The sequence below is a fragment of the Hevea brasiliensis genome, chromosome 9, assembly GCF_030052815.1.
Source record: "Hevea brasiliensis isolate MT/VB/25A 57/8 chromosome 9, ASM3005281v1, whole genome shotgun sequence".
Lineage (NCBI taxonomy): Eukaryota > Viridiplantae > Streptophyta > Magnoliopsida > Malpighiales > Euphorbiaceae > Hevea > Hevea brasiliensis.
The window spans coordinates 51483258-51495478 of NC_079501.1; positions in this window are offsets into that span (position 1 = coordinate 51483258).

Consider the following 12221-nt stretch of genomic DNA (forward strand, 5'->3'; position numbering starts at 1 on the left):
AGAAAACATTTTCATGGAACAACCTAGGGGTTTTAAATCCCAAGATGGTTCTAAGGTATGCAAGCTAAAGCGATCCATTTATGGGTTGAAACAAGCTTCGAGGAGTTGGAACATCCGTTTTAATGAAGCCATTAAATCCTTTGGTTTTATCAGAAATGAGGATGAGCCATGTGTATATAAGAAGGTTAGTGACAGTGCTATCACTTTCCTTATCTTATATGTGGATGACATACTGTTGATGGGTAATGACACAGGTATGTTGACAACTGTAAAGATATGGTTGTCAAATACATTCTCCATGAAAGACTTAGGGGAGGCAACCTATATTCTTGGGATTCGCATCTATAGAGATAGAGCGAAAAGAATAATTGGTTTATCCCAAAGTCTATACTTGGAAAAGGTGTTAAAGAGGTTTAACATACTTGATTCCAAGAGAGGATTGTTACCAGTGAGACATGGTATCCATCTTTATAAAGAGATGTCTCCAAAGACACTTGAAGAAAGAGATAAAATAGCCAGGATTCCATATTCTTCAGCTATTGGAAGTTTAATGTATGCAATATTGTGTACTAGGCCGGATATCGCATATGCTGTTAGTATGACTAGCAGGTATCAATCCAATCCAGGTTTGGAACACTGGATAGCTGTCAAGAATATCCTTAAGTACTTGAGATGAACTAAGGATTTATTCTTGATCTATGGAGGTGGAGACTTGCAATTGGATGGTTATACTGATTCTAATTTCCAATCAGATATCGATGATAGAAAGTCTACATCTGGATATGTGTTCATTTGTAATTGAGGTGCAGTCAATTGGAAGTGTTCCAAACAGAGCTCGACTGCAGATTCCACTATAGAGGCTGAGTATATTGCTGCATCAGATGCTGCAAAGGAAGATGTTTGGATAAAGAAATTTGTGACAGAACTTGCAGTAGTTCCTTCCATTGAGTCAGCAATTCCACTACACTGTGACAACAATGGAGCAGTCATACAGGCTAAGGAACCAAGGTCTCACCAAAAATCCAAACACATAGAAAGGCGCTACCACATTATCAAAGAAATAATTGGGCGAAGCGATGTAACCATGCAGAAAATAGCATCAGCTGAAAATCTAGCTAATCCATTCACTAAGCCTATGTCACAGACTCAGCTAGACCGACATCTTGAGAAGATAGGTCTAAGATATTGTAATGAATGGCTCTAGTGCTAGTGGGAGATTGTTAGTAGTATGCCCTAGAGCATATCATTGAGTATGTATCTTGTACATATTTTTATTAATAAAAAGGCTTTTCCACTTTTCCGTTTACATAATATATTTATGTGTAATAGAAAAGGTCCATTGATATTTTGTTAGAAATATTATTATTAAGTTGTTAAGAATATGAGTGACATTATTTCTAGCACAAAGTATCATAAATAGGTTCACAATCAAGGATACTTCATAATAAGGACATGACTTATCCAGAAAGAGTGTATTCATGTTTGTTCCCAAGTTATTTATATGAGATATAAATAAGATGGAATGGTGAGTCTCATACCATATGACAAACATGATAGGTACTTATAAATGATAAGTAGGCCGAACCAGTGACACTTATGAAAAGCACATGGAGTTTACTCTTGTTAATGTTTTGTCATAAATCATATCAATGCATATAATCTTTAGACCTGATATAGCACAATTATCTTGTATATAGGTAGTTTGAGTTTGATACTGCTTTCATACTTGTACTATTTATGGGTATATGGGCATGTGTTGGCTTCCACTAGTTATATATGGAGGTATGTGTTGATCAAGATGGAATCTGTTCCTCTAAAAAAATAGAGATAAAATCCTATGTTCATTTAATTATTCTTGATGTTTTAAGTTCCTGGCCAGGATAGATAGATTTAATCATAAAAGAGTTTCTGATGAGAAAATCTTTTTAATCAAGAACTGGAATTAAAAAAGAACATAATATTCATAGCAAATGGAGTTTGACATAAACCATGACTTCAGCTTGAGTTGGGATTTTGTAACAGAGAGATTCTAGTGCATGGTAACATATGATTATAGGTTCATTTAAGGTAAACCTTATTACTAATTGGGTGGCCATGGCATGCTATGCTAGGTGTTAATCATGGTCTATGAGGTGCATAAAATGATTTAGAGAAATCATTTATGGTAAGAAAGAGTTCTGATGATATTAAGAGTTGATATCATGTCTCATTGCCAATTAGTGATGAGCCTAGTAAGTCACACACATACACAAGTAATCACCTAATTAAATATGATTTAATTAATTAATTAAAGAGTTTAATTGATTAATTAAATAGGTTTGATTTGTAATTAGATTGCAAAGTCCCTAGCATGACTTCAAAACCAAATCTAGATTATTGGTGTATAGTATAAGTTAAATTTATATTTAAAGTGTTTAAATATGAATTTAATTAATGAGAAATTAATTAATAGAGATTAATTAATTAATTTATATTTGATATAAATTAATTAGAAGAAGAGAAATAATTATTTTGGGTTAAGAACCCAAAATTAAGACACAGGGGCATTTTGGTCATTTCACAGTGTGACACGTGGCACAATGAGATGGTGACACATGGCATTACACATGAGCTTGCCAAATGTCTTTTAATCATGTAAGATGATTAAAATTAAGATTAAATATAGGTTTGACACTTGGCACAATGTGATTGGGTCACTTAAACCTAGAGCTAATCAAAGGGTGACATGTGGTAAGGGTTTAATGTGTTAACCTAGCTATATAAGTGTTGTTATGAGAAAATAAAATACAACCAGCAGCCACACTCCTTTGTCCTGCCATTTTGAAGCTCTCCCTCTCTTCCTCTTCATCTCTCATCAATTCAAAGAGATTAGCCATCAATCTCTTGAATTAAAAATACTAGAAATTGTTTCTAGTGTCCTGTTTACATCTCTAATCTCTTAAAAGGCAGAACTTGAATTTCTAATTAATAGAAAAAGCTTTAGAAGCTGTTCAAGGGCTACCATAGGTGTTCTTGGTGTGGACAAGCTAGAGGGACAACATTTGGTGTCCTGAAGACGAATCTCAAAGGCGCAAATATGCTGTAGTGCATCAAGAGGTTAGTGTAATCATTCTTGATTTAATCTACGGTTCTAAAGTTAATCTAATTAATTTTAAAATCTTAAATAGCAAATACAGATCCAAAAACATATTAAAAGAGTTTTAATATGTTGTTTATCATTGAAATCAAATTGTTAAAAATAAATCTTGCATGATGCATGTGACCCTAGGTGAAAATTTTTGAATTCAATAGTATAAACTTATGTTTTTCACACTTCCGTTCCTTCAATATAATGGAGTTTGGATTTGAAAATTATATTGGAAGTGTTTTTAAACAGGTTCAGAAGAACTGTTTTTCCAATTTACAGTTGGCACTCTGCCAGATTTTCTATAAAATTTACGAAAAAATCCAGATTTATCAAAAATTTAAAATAAATGAATTAAAAGGGATAAATTGTATTAGAAACATAAATTGGTGCTCCGGCACACTGAGTGGCATAACTTGCTCGGTTACACTGTAGATGGGTAAGAGGTGTCACAGTACCGGCTACTTGGGGTTGATAATTGATATTGATTATGTCTCCTATTAATAACGATTAGTGGGGTAAGACTACATGAGTACTCATTAGCTAGCTAGCCCTTCCTTCATTAATAACGGTTAGTGAGGTTGAGATTGCTTTGTCGTGGAGTACAACATGGCACTGATCGTGAAATTTTATGTTATGGCCTAAACTGTGTGTTAAAGTTGGCAATACTAATGCTTTGTGAATTATGATTTATGAAGTATAATTTCTCATTTCAAATGTTATTCCAATAAATGGCTCTTATGGACTTAGAACTATTGTGAAGTTTTTATGCTTAAGAAAAATGTGATTTATTATGCTTTGACAAATTGTGTTTTACCTTAAGTTTTAAAGTTATTAGTTGTGCACCACTAAGTGATATACTCAGCAATAGCTTCTTTATGCTGTCATAGGTAAGGAAAAGGAGAAGGCTGCCGAGTGAGAGACTTGAAAGCAGCATTTTGGTATTAATTGTGGGTATTTATGTTAAGTATACCCTTGTGATTCCTTTGGATGTATTTTATACCTATATGTATGGATGTACAGACATTGAGCAATTTGTATTAAAAAGTACTACATTACTAAAGTATTTTGAGTTTGTAACTATTTGTATTTTATTTTGAGACTTATGGAAATATTTACTCTATTATTATTTTCAATGAATGTTTACATTGAATTTTAACTATTCCCATGCAATTGTTCGCAAAAGAATTGATAAGATAAAAAGCTATGATTTATTTAAAATCCCTTGTAGCATAACTAATGGGTTATCGGTAGGTGTAGTTTAGTAATTTATTAGGTATGCTACGGAAGCATGTCGTGCCTTACAAGGGATAAGGTGTGACACTTTAACTAGAGGATCTAAATCTTTTTACATGTGTGGACATGTTTTGTGTTTAAATAATATTTTATATGTACCTAATGCTTTTAAGAACATCATTTCAATATCTAGTTTGACTAGAAATTGTTATGAATTTCAGTTCACAAATGATGTTTGCAATATTTATTTTAGAAATAAATATGTTGGCTTGGGCTATATGCATGATGGTCTTTGTTATTAGGATAATAATGATAAACACAAATTGAATGCAAGCAATCTAAAAGAATGCAATGCCATGACAAAAATCAACTCAAGTTCAAAATATCTTTGGCACTTAAGATTAGGTCATGTTACAGAAGATAGGATTGCAAAGCTGGAGAAAATTGAGATTTTATCCTCATTGGGTTCTGAACCTACTCCAACTTATGAATCCTGCATTCAAGGCAAATTGACTAGATCACCCTTTGTTGGACAAGGACTAAGAGCTGAAAATATTTTGGAGCTAATACATAGTGATGTATGTGGTCCATTTAAGGAAATGGTTAGAGGCGGTTTTCACTACTTTATTACCTTTACTGATGATAAATCAAGGTTTGGGTATTTGTATTTGATGAAATAAAAACATGAATCCTTTGAAAAATTCAAAGAATTTAAATCTGAAGTAGAAAATCAAACAGGAAAAAGTATTAAAACTCTTCAATCAGATCGTGGAGGTGAATACTTAAGTATTGAATTTGATGAATACTTGAAAGAGCATGGCATTGTTTCCCAGCTGACTCCTCCAGGAAAACCACAGCTAAATGGTGTATCTGAAAGGAGAAATCATACCCTGTTGGATATGGTATGTAGTATGATGAGCTATACTGATATGCCAATCTCCTTTTAGGAATTTGCATTAGAATCAGCTTTGCATATTCTGAGTAGGATTCCATCAAAATCAGTTTTTTCCACACCTTATAAGATATGGCATGGAAGAAAACCAAGTCTTAAGCATGTTAAGATTTGGGGTTGTCCAGCTTATATCAAAAAGCCTAACACTGATAAATTGGAGACCAGATCAGAAAAGGGTCGATTTGTTGGATATCCAAAAGATAGTTTTGGATATTATTTTTATTTGCCTACCTCACAAAAGGTTGTGATAAGTAGAGATGCCACATTTCTTGAACAACAGTTTGTTCAAAAAGGAGGCAAAGGAAGGCAAATAGAGTTAGAATAGGAGAATTCTGACCAAGCAACAGATCAAATGGATATAGATCCATCTAATCAACCTACACCTGTTGATGAAACATCTACAGCTGTTCCTCATAGAACAACTAGGGTATCTCACCCACCAGTGAGATATGGTTTCCTTTATGAAGAAGAACAAGAGTTATCTACTCATGAAGAATTAGATCATGGAGATGATCCACTTACCTATGAAGAAGCTATATCAGATATAGACTCTTCAAAATGGATTAATGCTATGAAATCCGAGATTGATTCCATGTATAAGAATCAAGTTTGGGATCTTGTTGACCCACCTAAAGGTATTGTACCTATAGGGAACAAATGGGTTTTCAAGAAGAAAATTAGTTCTGATGGAAAGGTAGAGACCTATAAGGCAAGGCTGGTGGCGAAAGGGTTTCGCCAAAGGCAAGGAATCGACTATGAGGAGACTTTCTCTCCTGTTGCCATGCTTAAATCAATTAGGATTCTATTAACAATAGCTGCATACTATGATTATGAGATTTGGCAGATGGATGTCAAAACAGCTTTTCTCAATAGATACATCTATGAAAACATTTTCATGGAACAACCTAGGGGTTTTGAATCCCAAGATGGTTCTAAGGTATGCAAACTAAAGCGATCCATTTATGGGTTGAAACAAGCTTCGAGGAGTTGGAACATCCATTTTGATGAAGCCATTAAATCCTTTGGTTTTATCAAAAATGAGGATGAGCCATGTGTATATAAGAAGGTTAGTGACAGTGCTATCACTTTCCTTGTTTTATATGTGGTTGACATATTGTTAATGGGTAATGACACAGGTATGTTGACAACTGTAAAGGTATGGTTGTCAAATACATTCTCCATGAAAGACTTAGGGGAGGCAACCTATATTCTTGGGATTCACATCTATAGAGATAGAGCAAAAAGAATAATTAGTTTATCCCAAAGTCTATACTTGGAAAAGGTGTTAAAGAGGTTTAACATGCTTGATTCCAAGAGAGGGTTGTTACTAGTGAGACATGGTGTCCACCTTTCTAAAGAGATGTCTCCAAAGACACCTGAAGAAAGAGATAAAATGGCCAGGATTCCATATGCTTCGGCTATTGGAAGTTTAATGTATGCAATGTTGTGTACTAGGCCGGATATCGTATATGCTGTTAGTTTGACTAGCAGGTATCAATCCAATCTAGGTTTGGAACACTGGATAGCTGTTAAGAATATCTTTAAGTACTTGAGAAGAACTAAGGATTTATTCTTGATATATGGAGGTGGAGACTTGCAATTGGATGGTTATCCTGATTCTGATTTCCAATCAGATATCGATGATAAAAAGTCTACCTTTGGATATGTGTTCATTTGTAATAGAGGTGCAGTCAGTTGAAAGAGTTCCAAACAGAGCACCACTGCAGATTCCACTACAGAGGCTGAGCATATTACTGCAACAGATGCTGCAAAGGAAGCTGTTTGGATAAAGAAGTTCATGATAGAACTTACAGTAGTTCCTTCCATTGAGTCAGCAGTTCCACTACACTGTGACAACAGTGGAGCAGTCATACAGGCTAAGGCCAGAAATCCAAGCACATAAAAAGGCACTACCACATTGTTAGAGAAATAGTTAGGCAAGGCGATGTAGCCATGTAGAAAATAGCATCAACTGATAATCCAGCTGATCCATTCACTAAGCCTATGTCACAGACTCAGCTAGACCGACATCTTGAGAAGATTGGTCTAAGATATTGTAATCAATGGCTCTAGTGCTAGTGGGAGATTGTTAGTAGTATGCCCTAAAGCATATCATTTAGTATGTATCTTGTACATGTTTTTATTAATAAAAGGCATTTCCACTTTTCCGTTTACATAAGATATTTATGTGTAATAGAAAAGGTCCATTGATATTTTGTTAGAAATTCTATTCTTAAGTTGTTAAGAATATGAGTGACAGTATTTCTAGTACAAAGTATCATAAATAGGTTCACAATCAAGGATACTTCATAATAAGGACATGACTTATCCAGAAAAATTGTATTCATGTTTGTTTCCAAGTTATTTATATGAGATATAAAGATGGAATGGTGAGTCTCATGCCATATGATAAACATGATAGGCACTTATAAATGATAAGTAGGCCGAACCAGTGACACTTATGACAAGCACATGGAGTTTACTCTTGTCAATGTTTTGTCATAAATCATATCAGTGCATATAATCTTTAGACCTAAGATAGCACGGTTATCTTGTATATAGGTAGTTTGAGTTTGATACTACTTTTATACTTGTACTGTGTATGGGTATATGGGCATGTGTTGGCTCCTACTAGTTATATATGGAGATAGGTGTTGCTCAAGATGGAATCTGTTCCTCTAAGTAAATAGAGATAAAATCCTATGTTCATTTAATTGTTCTTGATGTTTTAAGTTCCTGGCCAGGACAGATAGATTTAATCAGAAAAGAGTTTCTGATGAGAAAATCTTTTAATCAAGAACTGGGATTAAAAGAGAACATAATATTCATAGCAAATGGAGTTTGACATAAACCATGACTCTAGCTTGAGTTGGGATTTTATAACAGAGAGATTCTAGTGTATGGTAACATATGATTATAGGTTCATTTAAGGTAAATCTTATTACTAATTGAGTGACCATGGCATGCTATGCTAGGTGTTAACCATGGTCTACGAGGTGCATAAAATGATTTAGAGAAATCATTTATGGTAAGAAAGAGTTCTGATGATATTAAGAGTTAATATCATGTCTCATTGCCAATTAGTGATGAACCGAGTAAGTCACACACATACATAAGTACTCACCTAATTAAATATGATTTAATTAATTAATTAAATTAATTAAAGAGTTTAATTGATTAATTAAATAGGTTTGGTTTGCAATTAGATTGCAAAGTCCCTGGCATGACTTGAAACCAAATCTAGGTTATTAGATGTACAGTATAAGTTAAATTTATATTTAAAGTATTTAAATATCAATTTAATTAATGAGAAATTAATTAATAAAGATTAATTAATTAATTTATATTTGATATAAATTGATTAGAAGAAAAGAAATAATTATTTTGGGTTGAGAAATAATTATTTTGCGGGGAACTCAGGAAAATATTTTCGGGATCGAATTAAAGGTTACTGAGGTATAATTAACATTAAAAATGTCAAAGAAAAATTAATGAATTAGTACAAAGAAAAACGAAAAATCAAGAAATCGACAAAAATCAGTGTTATCGAAAAATCAGAAATACGACCTGAAGAGGGGCTATTTGGTCATTTGACACCTAGAGTTGACTTTTGACCTAAATGTCCATGAAAAATAAGTAGTATTACATTTTGAAAATTGAATGAAAAATGAGATTAAAGATAAAATGAAATTAAAGGAAATTAAGGGGTGAAAATTGAGATAATTGGAAATTAATAAGTAAACTATATTAAACTAAGTTAGTGCTCCACTAAGTGGGATTAGTGGACATATAAAACTAAGTGGACAGCATGAAAATTCACTTTCTTCCTCATTTTTTTCACTTTGCTGAATTGTTTTCTCAAGTTCTTCCATGGCCGAATGTTCTTCCAAGCTCTCTTCCCATGGTCGTTTCATGTAAGCCTTCATCTACCCATCTTCAAGCCTTGATTTTAATAAGTCTAAACATCATGGGCAGTGTATTGGGAGCAAAAAGAAAGATTTTTAGTGAAGTTTGTTAAAGCTCAAATTAAGGTTAGTGCTTATTTTTCCTCCCTTGCTTAACTAAATTTTGAGTTGATGTTGTGATGAGTTGAATTGTGGAGAAATTGAAAGAATTGGATGAGTATTTGTGGGGATTTAAATTCAACAGCCAAGGAAGTCCATGGGAAGTTGGTTAATTCTACTTGTAATTGATGGTTAGACATGTTGATTTAAGTAAATAAATAAATTAGAGCTTATGGGCATGTGTATGTTTGAAATAATAATTGAATTAGGGGTTTGAATAAGTGTTAGAGACTTTCGACAATTAAGCTTAAATGTGGCAGCCTTAAGGTACTTAAGGGATTGGTAATTCACGAATTTTATTATTGAATTATGGTATTGATAGATTAGTGGGAGTGTATTGTAAGTTTTTAGTTGAAATTTCAAGTATTAACTAATTGTTTGCAAGTATATATTGTTGACCTTGACTTTGTGAATTAGGATTCTGTATTGATTATTGAAGACTTGAGTAAACTGCTGAGAATTGACCAATTTGAGACTTGATGAATGAGATTAGAAGTACTATGAATGCTATGTTGTAGTTTGGGAGAAGGAGGATTAAACATTGGAAGTGCAATTTGTGTGCAGGTTGTGTGATTGATGAAGGCAGTGTATAACTTAGGCCATAACTGACCTTGTGTGTAACACCCTCACTGTAGCAATTCTGTACATTCTACTGTTCAGGTGATCGATGTTAGTTCGGACAGCTAAAACGTCTGGAAAAATATTTAGACTAAAGTGGTGAGCCATAATTAACTCAAATAATAATAAGAAAAATTTAGGAAAAATTTTAGAAATAAAATACAACTAAGTTAAATGAGCCAGTCCCCTAGCAATGGGTAACCTAGTGGGAAGTTGCAGTCCTCACAGCTAGGAGCCCTAAACCAAGGGAAAAATTCATGAAATAATTTTTGAGACTCCAGAGAAGAGTCATTGAGGTTTTTATGGCATTAAAATGCCAAGAAAAGGCTTAGAAAAATTTTTAGATTGGTACAGACAATTTTAGCTCTTTAAGCCAAACGGAGGGCATTTTGATCATTTCTTCTTCAGAGATGATTTTGGCCAACTTGTCCAGTTAAGTAAATAATTTGTATGACATAAAATATGAATAAATATTGCTTAAAATTGAATTGAAAATGGGTAGAAAAGAAAAGAAATAGAAATAAAATAAAACTCACATTTATGACATAAACATGATGTCATAAATGAATGAAATTAAACTCTAACCAATGGGAATTAACCAAGCCAATTAAAAGGGATAAGTATCACAAAATTAGACTAAAAAAATGAAAGAACATTATGCTCATCTCCTTTAATTTCCGGTAGCCTCTCTTTCCCTCACTACCTCCATTAAAGCTTTCTCTTTCTCTTGCTAAAACCTCACCCTTCACACCATAAAACCTCATCCTCACTTCACTAAAAGTTATCCTCACACCTTAAATCACCTTTAGGCAGCCATTAGAGGGAGAAATCTTGAAGATTAACAAGCTCAAGTGGGAACTTTAATAAGGTTAGTGTCCAATATCTTTCTCTCTCTTTAAATTCATGACGAGAAAGTTGATTTAATTTGAAATTTATAAGAAACTCAAATGAAAACCTTTGATGTGCTTGTAGACCCTTATTTTGTGATGAGTATGTGCATTGAGGCCGTGGGAAACTCGATGATGAAAAATTATATGACTGTAAGATGTAATTGGAGGCATGGAGCTGAATTATTAATTCCGTGGCATGATCTTGAAAAAATAAAAATAATAATAAAGTTTTGGAGAAATTAATTTAATTAAATTTAAATAAAATTTTATTTTGTTTAAATTTAATATGGGTAGCTCTTAAATGAATCTAACTAAGTTTAATTGGGCTCCATGGGCCTAAGAAAGCCTAGTTAGGAATTTTAAATGGGACCCATTTAATTATTTTCTAAAAATTAAAATAACAAAATATCTCTCTCCTCCTTGGCTACCACACCTCTTCCTCACTCCCTATTGGTGTCTTCTATTTTTTCCTGTCTTCCTATTGGTTGAAACACCTCACCCATATCCCAGTCTTATTCGAATTCTGCAATCGTAGTTGTTTAAGTCATCTAAACTTTATCACCCTAAGACTCCAAACCCTACCACAACTCTTCCTCACTTTCTATTGGTGCCTTCCCCTTTTCCTCTCTTCCTATTGGTTGAAACACCTCATCCATATCTCAGTCTCACCCAAATTCTGTAATCTAGTTATTTAAGTTATCTGAACTTTATCACTCTAAGACTCCAAACCCTATCACACCTCTCTCCCAAAACACTATAAATAACCCACTGATAAAAAATAAAAAAAGGGAAGAAGAAGAAAAAGGGAAAAGGGGGAAAAAGAAAAAAAAAAAAAAAAAGGAGGATGGGAGGAAAGAGGAAGAGAAAATTCAGAGTTATAAGAAATTTAGAGATATTCAAGACTCTTTGAGTTCTTCCTTACTTTTTCTTTTCTTCAAGAAGATTTTCATACAAGATTTCTGGAATGTCAGTTTTTATTGTTTTCTTTTCAAGATCTATGCCACACAATATTTTAATTCTATGCTCTTTGTCTTCAATTTATTTTATATGTTCATATAGATCATGTAATCATGTTTAATTTGAGGGGATACACAACTCTGCACATGTTTAGTTTCTGTCTCTCGTACTTTTATTATTTTTCTTTATTTTTCTTTATTTTCTTTATTTTTTATTACAAACAAAAATTGGTAAGTAGCCCTAAGGTAAGTACCAAAGAGGGCATTTGCGCGGAGCTTATATGGAGCTAAACGGGAGTAAGCTAGGGATATCATTGCCATACTAGAAGAGAAGACACTTTTTTAAAGGTAGCTTGCCCCAATGGCAACTGCATTTATCAA